Genomic DNA, 21029 nt, shown 5'->3' with positions numbered 1-21029 from the left:
AATAACTTTTTGAATTGTTTTATCCATTTGAGCTAATCTGGGTTTGGGCATGCTATTTTCTTTAGCATTTTTTTGGAATTCCTTGACTAAGCTGCTGACTTCTTTTTCATGTTTTTCCTGTATCTCTCTCTTTTCTTTTCCCAGTTTTTCTTCTAACTCCCTCATTTGATTTTCAAAGTCTTTTTTGAGCTCTGTCATAGCCTGAGCCCAATTTCTGTTTTTTCTTGGAGTCTTTAGATACAGGAGCTTGTGCTTCCTCATCTTCAGAATGAATATTTTGATCCTTCTTGGGCTCATTTGCAAAATATTTCTCAATGGTTTTCCTCTTATTTCTCTGCTTGCTCATTTTCCCAGCCCGAGCCTGTTTTGGGGTGCTTCCTGAGCTTTTGGGACACTCCCTCAAGGGTCTCAGTGTATGAGGCTCTGTCCTCCTTCCTGGTCTGTGAATGGTCATATGCGCCCCCCTCTGCCAAGGGGCTGAGGTGGGGTGCCCTTCTGTTCTATGGGGGGGCTTAGACTGCAATCTGCATCTGAATGTGGTCTAAGCCCCAGAGACCTATTCCACGGGCAGAGGACAGAGCTCTGCAGTCTCTCTCTCTTCCCTCTGCTCTCTGGGTTCAATGGGTTCATGCCCTGGGGGCTCCTGCTTACCAGCTCTGCTTGCTTCTGTTCCTGGATCTGGGATGCTGAAAGACCACGTTGCTTGCTGTGTGCCCTGAGGGCTGGCCTCCACATGCTCACTCTGGCAGAGGTCCCCTGCTGTTCCCCCACTTTGTGCCTGGTGCTCCCCAGTGGTGCAGCTTAGCAGACTCCCCCACTGCTGTGAGCCGAGGTTCCCAGCACCCTGGGGCTGCCTCTGGGAAGTTCTTTCGCTCTGGTGGGCCACCCCTCTGGCAGGCTGCCCCCCGACCCCGGGGAGCAGAGCCTTTCTGCTCTTTTCCAGGGTACCCTGAGTAGGAGAACTACCTCACTGGGTCCCTCTGTGGGTTCTGTCTCTTGAAAGTTTAGTTAGAGTCCTTAGCTTATGAGTTTTATGAGAGAGGGCCTAAGACGCGATCCTTTCTTGTCCTCATCTTGGCTCTGCCCCCCATAAGATAACTTTAAACAATTGAATATAATAAGCTATGGTCTTCATTTAAACTCCACAGTTCCTTTTCTTGTTATAGATGCTATTTTCCATAACAAGTCTTTTAAAATTGTCTTTGCTTATTGTACTGATGAAATGACCATGTTCATCATGATTATTCTTCACCCCATGTTATTGTTAGTATGTATAAGGTTCTTCTGGTTCTTCTCATTTCACTAAGCATCAATTCATGTAAATCTTTCCAGGCTTTTCTGAAATCTCATCCCCCATGATTTGTTATAGAACAACAGTGTTCCAAATGTAGACTAAGATGGTAGAGAGAAGTCAGGCTCTTTTTGAAGCACTCCTGGCTTTCCCTCAGAACTAACATGAATCAAACCTCTTAAAAGATTTTGAATCCATATAACCCAGAGAAGAACCAAGGAGAAAGTCTCTCAGAAATATCTGACACAGGGTTTTATCAGCATGCCAGGGGCAGAAAGCAGAGAGTACGTGGCCTATAGGGTAAGGTCAGGGGACTAAACCTGAGAACAGTGGTAGAAGTATTTGCCGTGTGCGTGGTGAATGGGTGAGCTCTAGAGCAAAGGTCTAGACATTTATCTAGTCTGGTTGGCTGGTCTGGAAAACCCTGACTGCCAGTCACCATGTTTCCAGCTAAGTGTTCCCCCCATCCTGAGATTCCTGTAGGACAGCATGACTTTCTCCAGAACCAATTAACAGTTCCCAAGTGTTTGCATCTTGTCCAAGGCCCAGGTGTGGCCAGCAGAATTCCCCTGACACTGATTGCTGGTTAAGTTGATTAACTTTCTCTCCCAAGGGCTCAGCCCACATTTTTCAAGGACAGCCCAGATCCTGCCACCCCATCCCTAAACCCTCCTTAGGCATAGAGATTGGGTCACTAATCAATATCACAGACAAACCAGAGAAAGTTTTTGGCCTCACTTACAGGCCTTCCCACTGAATAACCCTCTGGAGTGGGCAAGGCCTCTAGGTATCTCAACACCAAAGGACTGTGAATTAGCCCCTTCACCAACACAAGACACTAGAGAAATGAAGAAAGACCAGCACAAAGCAAAATCCATTGAATGTTACCTTGAAAACCAAGGAAGCTAACTCAGAGAGGACTAGAGTTTCAGCAAAGAATATTAATTGGTCTCCAGTCCTGAAAGACTTCATAGATGGGATCAGAAAGGAGTTTACAAACCAAATGGAAAAATGGGAAAAGAAATGTAAGAGAAAATTAACATTTTGCAAGGGAAAATTAACATCTTACAAAAAGGAAAAAAACCTTTGAAAACACAATTGAACTAATGCAAAAAAATAATTTTCTCAAAAACACAATTGGGCAAATTGAAAAAGACAACAACACCTTCAAAAATAGAAATGACCAATTGGAAAAGGAGGTTCAATAAGTAAATGAAGAAAATTCTTCTCTAAAAAAGATTGTAATATGTGGAAACTAATGACTCCATGAGACACCACGAATCTGTCAAACAAAATTTTTAAAAAATGATAAAATAGGAGAAAATGTAAAATAATTTATTGCCAAAACAACAGACCTGGAAAATAGATCCAGAAGAGAAAATTTAAGAATCATAAGACTTTCTGAAAACCTTGAAGAGGGAAAAAGCCTGTACTCTCTACTTCAGGATATAGTGAAGAAGAATTGTTATGATATCCAGGAACCAGAAGACAAAATATGCACTGAAAAAATGCATATAAACCCACATAAATCATCAGTATTGCTATACATAAACAACAAAGTCCAAGAGCAAGAAATATAAAGAAAAATTACACTTAAAATAACTGTTGACAACATTAAATACCTGAGAATCTACCTCCCAAGACAAACCCAGAAACTGTAGGAACACAATTATAAAATACCACTCACACAAATAAACTCAAACCTAAATAATTGGAAAAATGTCAAATGCTCATGGATAAATCGAGCTAATATAATAAAAATGGCAATTCTACCCAAAGTAAATTACTTATTCAGTGCCATACCAAGCAAACTACCAAATAACTACTTTACCAAGCTAGAAAAAATAGTAAAAAATTTCATCTAGAGCAACAAAACTTCAAAACTAGCAAGGAAACTGATTAAAAAATATAAAGGAAGGTAGTCTAACTATACCAGATCATACTATACTATGAAGCAGGAGTCATCAAAACTGCCTAGTACTTGTTAAGAAATAGAGTAACAAATCAATGCATTATGATAGGTTTTAAATAAACCACAGTAAATGACTACAACAATCTACTATTTGACAAACCCAAAGACATCAATTTCTAGGATAAGAACTAACTATTTGTCAAAAATTGTTGGGAAAACTGGAAAACAGTATGACAAAAATCTAGATATAGATCCACATCTTACATACTATACCTAAATAACGTCAAAATGGGTACACGATTTAGACATAAAGAGCGATACCATAGATAAATTAATAGACCAAAAAATTATATATGTGATCTATGGAAAAGAGTTAATTTATGACCAAATGAGAATTACAGTAAATTCTATACTGCTAAATGAATGATTTTGACTATATTAAATTAAAAAGATTTACACTAATAAAATGAATGCTGACAAAATTAGAAGGAATGTGAAAAGCTGGGAAACAATCTTCACAATCAGTAGTTCTGGAAAGGTCCCATTTAAAAATATTTAGAGAAGTGCAGCAAATTTTTAAGTCCACAAGTCATTCCCCATTGATAAATGGTCAAAGGATAAGAACAGACAGTTTTCAAAATTTAAGCTATATATATAATTATATGGGGGAAAATGCTCCAAATAATTATTGATTAGAGAAATGCAATTTAACACAACAATGAGGTAGCAGATCACACCTCTTTTATTAGCCAGGATGAGAAAAAGGGAAGATGATCAATGTTGTAGAGGTTATGGGAAGATTGGGACATTGATGCATGGAGTGGATTTGTGAAAGCATCCATCCTTTCTGGAGAGCAATATGATACTCTGCCCAAAGAACAATAAAATTGTTCATAGCCTTTAACCCAGCAATTCCAATTCTAGGTCTATATACAGAAGAAATTATATAAAAAAGGAAAAGTCCTGTATCTACCAAAATATTCATAGCAGCTGATTATTTAATGGCAAAGAATTGGAAATTGAGGGGATGCCCATCAATTGAGGAATAGCTAAACAAGTTATAATACATGAATATTATGGAATACTATTGTTCTATAGGAAATCATAAATGATTGGACTCTAGACAAGCATGGAATGACTTACAAGATCTGATGTTGAATGAAGGGAGTAGAACCAAGAAAACAATGTACACATCAACAACAACATTATAAGATGAAAAATGTTGATGAAATCAGCTCCTCTTGGCAGTCCAGAGAGTTGGGATAACTGTATCTGACTGGTTATGGACTATATTATCCCCAACCAGAGGAAGAAAAACAAAATAACACATAGAAAGATTTAAAAAACCCTTCCAAATCTGATGAACACTTTATAAAAATTATCTTATGTATCTCTTTCCATTAATACTAATTCCTCATGCCAAAAATTATTCATTTGTAAAAATATTTAATAAAACATGTATGGAAAATGCTAACTTGACTATTCCCTGCTAAGAGGAGAGAGGTAGAAGGGAGTCTGAAGGGAAATTTTATAACTTGGAAATATGCATGTTCATATGGATGAAAACAAACAAACAAACAAACAAACAAATAATTAAAAAGCTAAAAAAATAGAAAGAATACATAGATCCCCTCCTGAAAGGATTCCAGAAGAAAAACACCAAGGAATATTTTGGTCAAACTCCAGAACTATCAGATCTGCAAGTGGCCAAAAAAGAAACAATTCAAATACCAAGGAAACACACTCAAGATTATATAGTATTTAAAAGGGCCTGGATTATGATATTCTAGACAGCAAGGGAGCTTAGAATGCAGCCAAAAATTCACTATCCAACAAAACTGAGTCTTCTTTTCCAGGAGAAAAGGAGGACATTTAACAAAACAGGAGACTAATAATTTTACAGACTTTAGTAATCTGACATTTGAATAGGAATGGGAAGGATCCTGCCATAAAACATAAGTGGATAGCACAAGTGTATCAAAATCCAGAATCCTACAATATGATGCTTATGAGAAATGGCATTTTAAAACAGAGAGAGACATAAACAGCTAGAGCAGAATATATTATGCTTCAGCTGAAGTGGAAAAGACTGGGGTAGCAAGCCTTATCTCAGACAAAGTGGATGAAAAAGCAGATATCATTAAAAGAGATAAGGAAATAAATTATATCCTTCTAATAGATATCATAGACAATAAAGTAATTTCACTACTGAGTATGTATGCACCAAGTAGTATAACATTGAAATTCTTAAATCAGAAGCTGAATGAGCTACACAAATATGTAGACAGTAAAACCCTACTGGTGGGAGACCTCAACTCAGAAGCAGGTAAATCTAAACATAAAACAAACAGAAAGGAAGTTAAAAAGGTAAAAATGAATGTTAGAAAAGTTAGACATGAAAGACCTTTGGAGAAAATTGATTATGGATAGAAAAGAATATAATTTTTTCTGCAGTACATGGAACCTCTACAAAAATTGACATGTACTAGGGCATAAAATCCTCATAATCAAATGCAGAAAGTCATAAATATTGAATGCATCCCTTTCAGACCATAATTCAATAAAAATAATGAACAATAGTGGTCCATGAAAGATACACCTAAAACTAATTGGCAACTAAATAACCTCATTTTCTAGAATGAGTAGATCAAATAGCAAATATTGGAAAGAATTGATTATTTCATCCAAGACAATGTCAATAACAAGACAATAAGCCAAAACTTATGAGATACAGACAAAGCAGTTATTAGGGATATAATATATCCCTAAATGCTTGCATGAATAAAATAGAGAAAGAGGAAATCAATGAACTGAGCATGGAACTAAAAAGTTAGAGAAAGAAAAACTGAACCATGACCCCGCCCCAATTAAATACTGTAGATGGTCAGCTTCTGTAGAATGGGAATGCAGGTGACCCTGTTCCAAAAGCTACCAGAGGTAGAGCATGTACTCTTGATCAATAAACAGGATGGTTGGCTCCCCAATGTACTTGGGGAAAATTCTGTTAAGGAAGATTCTGATAAGGCTTCAAAGTACAAGTCTTGTAAATATAACCAGGGAGCTATGCATTTGAATTTCCTCTGACTTATCAAGCCTGAGATAAAATTTGTTATAAGACAATGGATGTTAAAAGACAAAGTTAAGTGAGAGTTATCCAGGAAATTAAGTTGTTTGTGTCTCTCTTTTCAGCCCAGCTCTCATCATGCCCAGGACCACACCAAACCACTAGCTACAAAATACTAAATAAGAAATTCTAAAAACTAAAGGAAAAATTAATAAAATCAAAAGAAAACTACTAAATAAATAAGATCAAGCTGATTTTATGAAAAAGCAAAATATAAATAAATCTTTATTTAGTATGATAAAAAAGAAAGAAAATCAAATTAATAGTATCATAAGTGAAAAAAGGTGAATTCACTACCAATGAGAAGGAAATTATCATCATAAATCAGAAATATTCTGCCCAACTCTATGCCAATAAATTTGACAATCTAAGTGAAATGATAGATATTTACATATATATTTATTTATTTGCACATTACTAAAATAGTCTTGTTGTGACAGTATAAGAGTGAACATAATCCCCCTCCACCTAAATAAAAAAAAAAAAAAACTCGCAAGAAATAAAGTGAAAGAAAGGGAGAAAAATGTGCTTCAGTCTGTGTTCTGATACCATCCACTCTGTCTCTTGGGTGGATTGCATTCTTTTTTCATAAGTCAATCAGAGAAGTTACTTCCATATTTTTCCACAGTTGCTGTTGTTGCTTGTAATTCCCTATAGCCATTTCTCCCCACTACCATCTATTATATTCTCTCTCTTCTTTCACTCTGTTTCCCCTCTTCAAAAGTGTGCTGTGGGACAGCTGAGTAGCACAGCAGACAGAGCACTGGCTCCTGGCAAGGGGGACCCAAGCCTATATCTTACCCCAGAGACCCAGCAACAACTCAGTACTGTGGTCCTGAACAGATCAAACAATTATATCACCTTGCAAAAAATGAAAATGAAAATGTGTTATATCTGACTATTCTCTCACATGATCTACCCCCTCTTCTATTTCCTACATCCCCCCTTCCCCTTGCCCCCTTTCTCCTATCCTCTTTCTATGTTGCTTCTAGATTTCTATGCCCTATTAAGTATTTATGTTGTTTCCTTTCTGAGCCATTTCTGATGAAAATGAAGCTTCCCTCATCCCCCTCACTTTCCTCCCTTCCATACCATTGCAAAAGCTATTTCTTGACTCTTTTGCATGAAATATCTTATTCTACCTCTCCTTTCCTTTGTCCCAGTAATTTCCATTTCACCATTGATGCCATTTTCAAAATATAATATAGCTTCAAATTTGGCTCTCTCCTGTGTCTGGACTATAAAGACTCCTTCTAAATGCTCTAATAAATGAGAAGGTTCATATGAGTATTATCTGTATCATCTTCTCACGTGAATACACATAGCTCATTACCATTAAATCCCTCATAATTTACCCTTCTCATCCACTCTCTATGCTTCACTTGAGTCCTGTACTTGGAGATCAAACTTTTTGTTGAGTTCTGGCCATTTCAACAGGAACATTTGAAACTCCCATTTCACTGAAAATCCATTTTTTCCCCTGCGCGAGGATGTTCGATTTTGCTGGGTAGTTGATTCCCAGTTGCGTTCCAAGCTCTTTTGCCCTCTGGAATATCATATTCCAAGCCCCATGAGCCCTTAATGTGGATGCTGCTAAGTCCTATGTGTTCCTGACTGCAGTTCAATGATATTTGAATTGTTTTGCTTTCACTTCATGTAGTATTTTCTCGTTTCTTTGGGAGCTCTGGAACTTGACTATAATATAATATTCTTAGGGGTATTTTATATTCATATCTATCCATAGATAGATAGATAGATAGATAGATAGATAGATAGATAGATAGATAGATAGATAGATATGGATCTCTTTCTAGGAATATCAGGGCAGTTTTCCTGTAGAAATTCTTTAAAAATTAAGTCGAGGCTCTTTTCCTGATCATGACTTTCTGGTAGTCCAGTGATTTTTAAATTGTCTCCTCTGGATTTGTTTTCCAGACCCATTGCTTTTCAATAAGATTTTTCACATTTTCTTCTAATTTTTCATTCTTTCGCTATTGTTTAATTATGTTTTGATTCCTCGCAAATTCATCAGTTTCCTTTAGCACCATTCTCCATCTGAAGGATTTGTTTTCTTCAGAGAAATTTCTTATCTCTTTCTCCACCTGGCCACTTATGTTTTTTTAAGGTACTTTTCTCCTCATTAACTTTTTGAACTGTTTTTTTTTTTTTAATTTGACCTAAACTAGTTTTTAGTATATTATTTTCTTCACCATTTTTTTGGTATCTCTTTGACTTAGTGGTTGACTTGGCTTTCATGTTATTCCTGCATCTCCCTCATTTCTTTTCCAATTTTTCTTCTATCATACTTACTTGATTTTCAAAATCATTTTTGAGGTCTGAAATAGCCAAGACCAACTTCTATTTTTTTTGGAGGATTTAGGTGCAGAAGCTGGAACTTTCTCATCTTCTGATTTTTTATTTTGTACTTTGTACCAAAGTAATTGTCTATGGTCAGGTTCCTTTTTGTGTGTATACTCATTTTCCCAGTCAGTCCTGGTTTTGAGGTGCTTCCTGAACTTTTGAGTCTTATTGGTAGGACCTCAGTTCCTTCAAGGACCTTAGTGGAAGGACCTCAGTTCCTTCAAGTTCTTATGAGAGGCTCTGACTACTCTTCTGCATGTGCTTTGGTCTCTGGATGACCACAAGTACACCCCTCTGGGAATGTGAGGAAGGTCCCTGTTTTATGGCAATGGGGCATCCCCAAATGAGACTAAGGTCTGAATACAGACAAAGCATAAGAGTCCTATTCCAGGGTCAGAGGAGAAACATTGATAGGCTCTCCCACTCCCATACTTTCCATGAGCTGAGTATTCTGGAAGCAGCTGCCAGGCGGCTCTGCAAGCCTGCTTCTGTTTCCTGGGACCTGGACTGTGAGGAGGGCCCCAACTATGCTGATGATCACAGCTACGCTGAGGACTATGCTGCCTCCCACTCACTTTGGCAGATGCTTCCCTGCCGATCTTCCAAGTTGTGTTTGGTGTGTCCTGGGTTGGAAGGTCAGGGAACTGTGTCTGCTGCAACCAGTCATCTAGGCACCCAGCGGGCTCTTCCTGGAAGACTGGAACTCCTTTGCTTCAATTTGATATTCCTGTCTATGCTGTAGCCCCCTCCAGCACTGTGGAACAGAGCTTGCCACTATCTTCCATGGTACCTTGCCCTGGAAAATTGCTTCATTGGAACTTTCTATGGTTTCTGTTTCTTGAAAATTTAAATAGAGTCATAATTTTATGGTTTTTGGAATATTATGGAGAGAGCTTCTAGGAAAGGTTGTTCTCATGCCATCATTTTGGCTCCACCCCCTTATTTACAAAAATATAAATTGACCTGGTTAAATGAAGAGACAATTAAATATCTAAATAACATTGTCTCAGCAAAAGAAATTCAAGAAGCCATCAATGAACTTCCTAAAAAAAATCTCCAGGCTCAGATGGATTCACAAGTGAATTAAATCATTCAAGGATAATTATTCCAATTCTATGTAAACCATTGGGAAAAAATTGGTGAGGACAGAACTCTGCCTAATTCCTTCTATGAAAACAATATGGTGCTAGTACCTAAATTGGGAAGAGTCAAAACAGAGAAAGAAAATGATAGATCAATTTCCCTAATGAATATGGATGCAAAAATCTTAAATGAAATATTAGCAAAGCAATTATGACATTATCACTAGGATAATGCACTTTGATAAAGTATAATTTAGTCCAGTAATGAAGTATTCATTCAATATAAGGAAAATTATCAGTATAAGTGATTATATCAAAACTTTACAAAAATCATATGATTATTTCAATAGATGCTGAAAAAACCTTTGACAAAAATACAGTTCCCATTCCTTCTAAAAACACTAGGAGGCAAAGGAATAGATGAATTGTTCCTTAAAATGATAAGCAGTATCTATCTGAAATCTTTAACAAGCATTATATGTAAAGGAGATAAGCTAGAAGCATTCCCAATAAGATCAGTGGTGAGAAAAGTATGCCCATCATCAACACTAAAGAGAAGGAAAAGAAATGGAAGGAATTAGTATTGGAAAGGAAGAAACAAAACTCTCACTATTGGCAGATGATATGATGATATACCTAGAAAATACTAAAAAAATCAACTATAAAACTACAGGAAACAATTAGCAAATTTAGGAAAGTGACAGGATATAAAATAAACCCACATAAATCTTCAACCATGTTATATATATATATATATATATATATATATATATATATATATATATACATATATAATAAGATACAGCAGCAAGAGTTAGAAAAAGATATCCCATTTAAAATGACTTCAGACAACACAAAATGCTTGGTAATCTCCCTGCCAAAGCAGACTCCGAAACTCTATGAAAACAACTATAAAACACTGTTCACACAAATAAAATCAGATTTAAATAACTGGGCAAATATCAACTGCTCATGGATAGGCTGAGTTAATATAATAAAAATGACAATTCTATCTAAATAAAACTACTTATTTATTGCCATGCCAATCAAACTTCTAAAAATTTACTTACATGAGCTAGAAAAACTTAAAAGTAAATTTATATGGAGACAGAAAGTCAAGAATATCAAGGAATTTAAGGGAAAATTTCAAAAGAAGGTGACTTAGCCTTACCAGTTTTAAAATTATATTACAATGCATCAGTCATCATAACTCTTTGGTACTGTCTAAGAAAAAAGTGGTAGGAAAATGGAATAGATTAGGTACAAAAGATTTACAGATTAGTAATTTTTGGTATGAAGAATTAGTATTGAGGGAAAGAGATGCATAAGAGATGATTTGATGCTGAGTAAGATGAACAGAAACAGAAGAACACTGTACAATTGAACAACAGCACCTTTACAACATTATTATTTTCAATTTTTAAAAAATTTTCTTATGTATTACATTATTTTGCTATCTCTACTATTTTCTTTATTCCTCATGGTTATGTTTTTGCTCTCGTACATTCAGTTTTCATCTTATTCATATCATGGAAACAAATGAAAAGACTATCAGATTGCCTTCTTTTGGGGGGGGAGGAGGAAGTGAAGGGAGGGAGAGAGTGAAAAATTTGGAAAACTGAAACTTTGCAAAAAGTGATTGGTAAGAACTATTGTATATAATTGGAAAACAAATATAATATTTATCTAATAGAAAAGAAAACTAATGCTCCATCACATACAAATATCATATTGTTTTCAGTCATTCCCTAATTAATGGGAATCCCTTCAAATTCTAATCCTTTGCTACTACAAAAAGAGCTCCTAAGTACATGTGGGATTTTTAACCTATTTCAAAATCTCTCTAGTATACATAACTAGTAATGTTATTGCAGTATCAAATGATATACACATTTTTATTGACATTTAGGCATAATTCTAAATTGCTCCTCAGAAAGGTTGGATCAGTTCACCATTCCACTAAGAATGCATTAGGTTTTTTCCCTATATCCCCTTCAACACTGCTGATTTTCCTTTCTAATCATATTGGCTAAGCAGATTTGTGTGAGGTGGTACCAAAGAAATGTTTTAATTTATATCTCTCTAATACATAATGATTTAGAGTAATTTTTCAAATAATTATAGATAACTGTAATTTCTTCATCTAAGAATTGCCTTTCCATATGCTTTGACCATTTTTTTAAATTTAGGAATAATTTGTTTTTTTAATAAATTTGACTCTGGTCTCTACATAATTTAGAAATGAGGTCTTTGTCAGAAAAACTTGAAAAATTGTTTCCCATCTTTCTTTATTCCTTTTAATCTTGATTGCAGTGAGTATTTTTTTCAAAAAAATATTAAATTTAATACAATCAAAATTATCTAATTTGTATTTTATAATATTCTCTATCTCTTCTTTGGTCATAAACTCTTTTCCATAGATGTCATAGCTAAACTATTCCTTGTTTTCCTAATTGACTTATGATATTTCCTTTCTCGTCAAAATTCTGCACTAATTTTACCTTAATTTGGAATAGGGTGTGAGACGTTGTTTTATGCCTAGTTTCTGGAATAATATCTTTCAATTTTCTCAGCTGTTTTTATGCAGAGGTGAATTTTAAATTCTAGAATGTAGAATCTTTGGGTTTATCAAACAGTAGATTACTATAAGCACTTACTGTTGTCTTTTTCACACCTCATCTATTTCACTCATCCACCACTCTATTCCTTTTTTTAGGTTTTTTTTTTTTGCAAGGCAAATGGGGTTAAGTGGCTTGCCCAAGGCCACACAGCTAGGTAATTATTAAGTGTCTAAGACCGGATTTGAATTCAGGTACTCCTGACTCCAAGGCCGGTGCCTTATCCACTACACCACCTAGCTGCCCCCCACCACTCTATTCCTTAACCAGTATCACACAGTTTTGATTACTAATGTTTTAAAACATTATTTTAAATCTAGTATAGCTAGGCCACTTTCTTTTGCATTTTTTTTCATTAATTCCCTTGATATTCTTGATGTTTTGGATTTAGTTACTATATTTTTTGGCTCATTAAAGTAATTTTTTTTTTGGAAATTTGATTGGTTTGGCACTAAATAATTAATTTAAGCTAGGTAGAATTGTCATTTTTATTCTATTTCTTTAGCCTACCCATGAACCATTGGTATTTCCCCAGTTATTTAGATCTGGTTTTATCTGTGTGAAAAGTGTTTTATAGTTGTTTTCATAAAGTTTCTGAATCTGCCTTGTCAGGTATACTCCCAAGAATTTTTTATTGTGTGCTGTTATTTTCAGTGGGTTTTACATTTCTCTCATACTGCTGTATCTTGTTAGTAATATATAGACATGCTGAGTATTTATGTGGGTATACTTTATATCCTTTGACTTATGTTAGTGTTTCTAATTTTTTCACATAGTTTTTTTAAGATGATTGTCTAGGGTTCTTTAAGTATACAATCATATCACCTGCAAAGAATGATAATTTTGCTTCTTCATTATTGAGTCTAATTTCTTTCTTTTCTTTTCTTCTCTTATTGCAAAAGCTAAAATTTCTAAGACAATATTGAATAATAGTGGTGATAAATGGCAATCTTATTTCAACCCTGATCTTATTGCAATGTTTTTAACTTTCATTTAATGCTTGTTGATGGTTTTAGACAGATACTGCATATCATGTTGAAGAACATTCCATTTATTCCTGTGCTCTTTGGTGTTCTTAATAGGAATGGGTGCTGTAATGAAAAAAAAAAAAAAACTATGTGTTACCACCTCATACCTATCAGATTGATGAAGATGACAGAAAGGGAAAACAAGCAAATTTGGAGAGGTTGCTGGAGGATAGGGATGTTAATGAACAACAGTTGTGAACTTGAGTTGTGAACTTATCCAATCATTCTGGAGAGCAATATGGAACCATGCCCAAAAAGCAAAAAATCTGATCAATACCATTTGTCCCATTCATAGGAAGACTAGGTTTATATTCAGAAGAAATCATAAAAAATGGGAAAATCCCACGTATTTCAAAATATTCATAGCAGCTCTCTTTTGTAGTAGAAAGGAATTGGAAAATGAGGTCATGGCCATCAAATGGAGAATGACTGAATAAGTTATGATATATGAATGTTATGGAGGACTATTGTTCTATAATAAACTATAAATGTTCAGAGAAGCATGGAATGAATTAGAGGAACTGATGCTAAAAAAGGGAACAGAATCAAGAGAACATTGTACACATTATTAACAATGTGTTCAGCCATTCCTCAATTGAAGGACGTTCATTTAATTTCCAATTCTTTGCCACCATAAACAGGGCTTCTCTGAATATTTTTGTACAAGTGATAGTTTTACTCTTTTTTATAATCTCTTCAGGGTATAGACCCAATAGTGGTATTTCTGAGTCATTTTTGTTGTCCTTTGGGCATAATCCCAAATTCCTCTCCAGAACAAATGGATGAGTTCACGGTTCCACCAATGATGTATTAGTGTCCCAGATTTCACATATCCCTTCCAACATTGATCATTGACCTTTCTGGTTATATTGGCCAGTCTGAGATGCATAAGGTGGCACTTCAGAGATGCTTTAATTAGCATTTCTTTAATAAGTAGTGATTTAGAGCAATTTTTCATATGACTATGGATTGCTTTGATTTTCTCAGCTGTAAATTGCATTTGCATATCCTTTGACCATTTGTCAATTGGGAAATGGCTTGTTTTTTTGAAAATTTGACTCAGTTCTCTATATATTTTAGAAATGAGTCCTTTGACAGAAATACTAGGTGCAAAAATTGTTTCCCAATTTACTACATTTTTTTATCTTGGTTATAGTGGTTTTGTCTGTGCAAAAGTTTTTCAATTTAATCCAATCAAAATTATCTAGTTTGTTTTGAATCATGTTCTCTATCTCTTCCTTAGTTATAAATTATTTCCCTTTCCATGGATCTGACAGGTAAACTACTCCTTGACATTATAGTTTACTTAAAATATTGTTTTTATGTCTAAATCCTGTTTCCATATTGATCTTATCTTGGTATAGGGTGTGAGGTGTTATTCTAATCTGTTTCTTCCATACTAACTTCCAATTTTCACAACAATTTTTATTGAAGATTGACTTTTTATCTCAATAGCTTGACTTTTGGGGTTTATCAAATAGAAAATTACTATAATCATTCCTATAATCATTACATATAATCATTTCCTAGGTGCTATTGCACCTAGTTTATTCCACTGATCCACCATTCTATTTCTTAGCCAATACCAGATAGTTTTGATGGCTAATGCTTTATATCATAATTTCAGATCTAGTAAGGCTAGGCTACCTTCTTTTGTACTTTTGCTCATTGAATCCATGGAAATTCTTGACTTTTTTATTTCTCCATATGAATTTTCTTACAACTTTTTCTAACTCATTAAAGAAAATTTTTGAAAATTTGGTTAACATCCTCAGAACTCACAGAGGGTCCCAGGGAGGCAGTTCTCCTACTCAAGGTAACCTGGAAAGGAGCAGAAAGGCTCTGCTCCCTGGGGTTGGAGGAGTGGCCTGCCAGAGCAGTGGCCCACCAGAGCAAAAGAACTTCAGGTTCCTGGAGGCAGCCCCAGGGTGCTGGGAGCCTCGGCTCACAGCAGCAGGGGAGTTTCCTGTGCTTTGCCCTGTGGAACACCAGGCACAGATTGGGGGACCTTTAGCAGAGCAAGCACATGAAGCCCAGCCCTCGGGGCCCACAGAGCAGTGAGCAGCAGCATGACCAAGGCAGACCAGGAAACAGAAGCAGGCAGAGTAGGTAAGCAGGAGCCCCCAGGGCATGAACCCATTGAACTCAGAGGGAAGTGAAGAGAGACTGCCAAGCTCTGTCTTCTGCCCCTGAAATAAGAATCTGGGGCTCTGACAACATTTAGATCCTGATCACAGTCTAGCCACCCCCCCAGTAGAACAGCAGGGCCACCCCCCCATCTCAGACCCGTTGCAGAGGCGGGCACATATGGTCATTCACAGACCAGGAGGGAGGACAGAGCCTCACACACTGAAACCCTTGTGGGAGTGTCCTAAAAGCTCAGGAAGCACCCCCAAAACAGGCTTAGGCTGGGAAAATGAGCAAGCAGAGAAAAAAGAGGAACACCATTGAGAAATATTTTGCATACGAGCCAAAGAAGGACCAAAACACTCAGTCCGAAGATGAGGAAGTACAAGCTCCTGCATTTAAAGACTCCAAGAAAAACAGAAATTGGGCTCAAGCTATGACAGAGCTCACAAAAGACTTTGAAAATCAAATGAGGGAGTTAGAAGAAAAACTGGGAAAAGAAATGAGAGAGATACAGGAAAAACATGAAAATGAAGTCAGCAGCTTAGTCAAGGAAATCCAAAAAAAAATGCTGAAGAAAATAGCATGCTAAAAACCAGCTAAGGTCAAATGGACAAAACAGTTCAAAATGTTATTGAGGAGAAGAATGCTTTAAAATGTAAAATTGGCCAGATGGAAAAAGAGATAAGAAAGCTCTTTGAGGAAAACAATTTCTTCAGACAAGCAATAGAACTCAGGGAGATTTATGAATTTATGAGAAATTAGGAATCAATACTTCAAAACCAAAAAAATGAAAAATTAGAAGAAAATGTGAAACATCTCATTGAAAAAACAACTGATATGGAAAACAGATTTAGGAAAGATAATTTAAAAATTATTGGAATACCTGAAAGTCATGATCAGGAAAGGAGCCTTGACATCATTTTCAAAGAATTACTACAGGACAATTGCCCTGATATCCTAGAAGGAGAGGGCAAAATAGAAATGGAGAGAATCCACCAATCCCTCTGAGTAAGAGATCCCAAAAAAAAACAACCCCTAGGAATATTATAGCCAAGTTCCAGAACTCCCAAGTCAAAGAGAAAATATTACAAGCAGCCAGAAGAATACAGTTCAAATATCATGGAACTGCAGTCAGGATCACAGAGGACTTAGCAGCAGCTACATTGGAAGCTCGTAGGGCTTGGAATATAATATACTATACCAGAAGGGAAAAGAGCTTGGAATGCAAACACAAATCAACTACCCAGCAAAAATAAATGTCCTCTTCCAGGGAAAAAGATGGATTTTCAATGATCCAGTGGAATTTCAGATGTTCCTGATGGAATGGCCGGAGCTGAGCAGAAGGTTCAGGGGGAAGGGGAGTTGTGAACAATGGAAGAGAGGGTGGACCATGGTGGGGGGGAGTGTTCAGATATAACACATTTTCTCTTTTACTTCTTGCAAGGGGCTGGGATTGGATGACCTGTCCAGGACCATAGGGCCAGGTGGATGCTGGGTCTAAAGGGTGGTAAGGGGGCTCAGGGCATCTTGGCCTCAGGTCCAGGGAACTGTCTGCTGTGCCACTCAGTTAACCTACAGCAGAGTCAGAGTGAAAGGAGAGATAAAATATAGTACACAGTAGTGGAGAAATATGAAAGGAGGGAGTTGCGATCAGCTATGGCAACAGTGGAAAAATATGGAAGTAACTTGCGATGGACTTATCAAAAAGAATATGATCCACCTGTGACAAATTTGTTGGTGTTGTAACAAAGACTGAAGCACATTTTTTGTTATTATTTTTTTGGGGGGGTTCAGGGCAAATGGGGCTGGGTGGCCCACCTGGGGCCATATAGCAAGGTGATCGTTGAGTGTCTGAGACTGGCTTGGTACCCAGGTGCTCCTGGCTCAAGGGCCAATGCTTTGTCTGCCACCCAGCCACACCTACTATTATTACTATTTTATTTTATTTGGTTCTTTTTTCTGTTTTTGGTTTTTGCAGGGCAGTGGGGTTGGGGTGGCTTGCATATCACACAGCTGAGTGATTGTTGGGTGTATGGGTCCGGATATGAGCTCAGATGCTCCTGGCTCCAGGGCTGGTGCTCTATCCATTGTGCCACCTGGCCATACCTACAATTATTACTATTTTTTAATTTTAATTTTTTTTCTCTCCCCTTTACTTTATCACTTGAACAAGTCTATATTTTTTGGGGGAGGGTATTTTGTTTACTCTTAACGAAGAATATTTTATTAATGTATTAAAATATTATTTGTACAAAATGAGAATAAATAAACATTAAATTAAAAAAAAAGAATTTTTTTGAAATTCTGATTGGTAGGGTGCTAAACAAGTATTTTAGTTTTGGTAGAATTGCCATTTTTATTATATTAGCTTGACTTATCCATGAACAGTTGATGTTTGCCCAGGTATTTAAATCTGAATAATTTATTTGCATGAGAAGAGTTTTATAATTGTTTACAAAAAATTTTTGAGTTTGCCTTGTCAGGTAGACTCCCAGGTATTTTATTTTGTCTGAGGATATCTTTGAATTGAGTTTCTCTTTTTTTGCTCTTCCTGCTGTATCTTTCTTGCTATATATATAAATGTTGAATATTTATGAGGGTTTATTTTATATCCAGCTCCTTTGTTAAAGTTGCTAATTATTTCTAGTAGTATTTTTAGAAGACTTTTGGGGATTCTCTAGGTATACCATCATGTCATCTACAAAGAATGAGAGTTTTGTCTCATCCTTCCCTATTCTAATTCCTTCAATTTCTTTTTCTTCTCTTATTACTGAGCCTAACATTTCTAATACTATATTGAATAGTAGTGGTGATGAAGGGCATCCTTGTTTCACCCCTGATTTTATTGGTAATGCTTCAAGTCTATCCCCATTGCATATAATACTTGTTGATGGTTTCAGATAGAAACTAATTATTTTAAGGAACAAACCATTTATTCCTACACTCTTGAGTGTTTTTATTAGGAATGAGTGCTGTATTTTTTTCAAAATCTTTTTCAATATCCATTTATATGATCATATGTAAATCATTAATTCTTTCTATGCTTTGTTGCTTTATCCACTCATTCTATAAAATAAGGTTAGTAAACATTCAAATAGTTTTAGATCTATCTCTGATGTCCCTTTATTACATGTGATTTTTATCGCATTATTGTTTGAAAAGGATATGTTCAATATACCTGCCTTTCTGCATTTGATTAAGAAGTTTTCGTGCCCTATTATATGTATTACATGGTCAGTTTTTTATTTTTTTTTTAGGTTTTTTTCAAGGCAAATGGGGTTAAGTGGCTTGCCCAAGGCCACACAGCTAGATACTTATTAAGTGTCTGAGACTGGATTTGAACCCAGGTACTCCTGACTCCAAGGCCAGTGCTTTCTCCACTATGCCACCTAGCCACCCCAATTAGTTTTTGTGTTGGTGCCATGTACTACATTGAAAAAGGTCTAATCCTTTCTATGAATATTCTTGTTTCTTTCCTTGTCCATTTTTGCAAGTAAATGTAGGGCTTAAGTGACTTGTCCACATTCATACAGCTAGGCAATTAATAAGGATATGAGACTGGATATGAAGTCAGGTCCACCTGACTCCAGGATTGGTGCTCTTTCAATTGCAACACCAAGCTGCTCATACCCCGCCCCCCCCACTTCTTTTATTTACCGAAGTTTCTCATATCGAAGTTTTCTAGCGTTTTATTCACCTTCTTAACTTCCTCCATGTATATTTTTTGTTTAGATTTTTCTAACTCTGAGAAAAGGAAGTTGAAGTTCCTCACCAGTATAGATCTCTTATCTATGTTATCATGTAACTCATTTAGCTTCTCTAAGAATTTGGATACTCCACTGTTTGGTCCATACATATTTAATACTAAATTGTTTTATTGACTATGGTATCTTTGAGGAAGATATAATTTCCTTCCATGTTTCTTTTAATAAGAACTATTTTCTCAATGCTTTGTTTGAGATTAGGATTCCTAGTCCTTCTTTTTTCCATTCAACTGAAGCAATTATATTCTCCTCTAGCTTTTTAAAATTTACTCTGTGTGTATATCTCTCTGCTTCAAATGTCTTTCTTGTAAGTAGGATTCTGGTTTTTAATTCATTCTGCTATCCACTTCCATTTTATGGGAAAGTTCATTCCATTTACATTTACAGTTATAGTTATGAACACTTTATTGCCCTCTATGCTATGTAACCTGCATTTGTACTTCACCCTCCTTTCACCTTATCCCCCCTCCCCAGTGTTTTACTTCTAAATACCATCTCTCTCAATGTGTTTCCACCCTTCTACCTACCACTCCTCTCTTTCTTTCCCTTTCACTTTTCTCCTTCTTTATTGCCTCCCTTCCTTCAGTCCTTCCTGCCTTCTCCCACCAACCTTTTCCCCTCCCAGTACTTGAAAGGTAAGGCAAATTACTAAACTCAGATGAGTATGTGTTTTAATCCCTCTGAGCTAAAGCCAATGAGAATGCTATTCAGGTGATTCTCATCTCCTCTTTTCTTTTCTATTGCAATAGGTCCTTTGCCCCTCTTAATGTGATGGAATTTAGACCATTCTACCTCTCCCCTTCCTCACATTTCTTTAGAGTTCTCTTTTTTTAAGGAAATATTTATTTTAAAATCATTCCATTAGTCACATACATGAAATAAATATCCTTACCTTTAACCTATGTATATTTCATCTAATAATGTTACAATTCTAAAGAATTATGTGAATCTTCTTTCCAAGTAGAGTATAATCAGTTTAATCTCATTGGATGGAAGTTTTTTCCTTTTCCCTTGTTTGCCTTTTCATGTATCTCTTGAGTCTCATATTTGAAGATCAAATTTTCTGTTAGCTCCAGTCTTTTGATAAGGTAAATTTGAAAGCCTCTTATTTCATTAAATGGCCATCCTTTCCCCTGAAAGAAACAAGACAAACTATACAGTTGATTTATACAAGCTACCTTGCTCTCCCTAATATCATATTTCAGGCTCTTAGATCCTTTAATGTTGATGCAGTCTGTTCTTCTGTGATCCTGACTTTGACTACTTTGTATTTGAATTGCTTCTTTCTGACAACTTGCAGGACTTTTTCTTTATCTGTTACTTCCGGAGTTTTGGCCACAATATTTCTTGATATTTTCATTTTGGCATCTCTTTCAGGATGTGATCCTTGGAATTTTTTTTCTAACTTCCAATTTTCCCAATTTTCCCATTTTTATTAAAGAAAGAGTTTTTATCTCAGTACCTGAATTATTTGGGTTAATCAAACAGCAGATTACTACAATCATATCCTGCTATTGCACCTAGTCTATTCCACTGATCCACCACTCTATTTCTTAATCAATACCAGACAGTTTTGATGACTGATGCTTTATTAAATAATTTTAGATTTAGTAAGGCTAAGACACCTTTGGTCTTTTTATTTTTTTTAATTTTATAAATGTTTCATTTTTTTGAGTTTTACAATTTTCCCTCAATCTTTATTCCCTCCCCCCATCTCCC

Source organism: Macrotis lagotis, chromosome 6 (assembly GCF_037893015.1).
Source record: "Macrotis lagotis isolate mMagLag1 chromosome 6, bilby.v1.9.chrom.fasta, whole genome shotgun sequence".
Classification (NCBI taxonomy): Eukaryota; Metazoa; Chordata; class Mammalia; order Peramelemorphia; family Peramelidae; genus Macrotis; species Macrotis lagotis.
The sequence above is the reverse complement of the archived record's forward strand: the minus strand, read 5'-3'. Positions refer to the sequence as shown.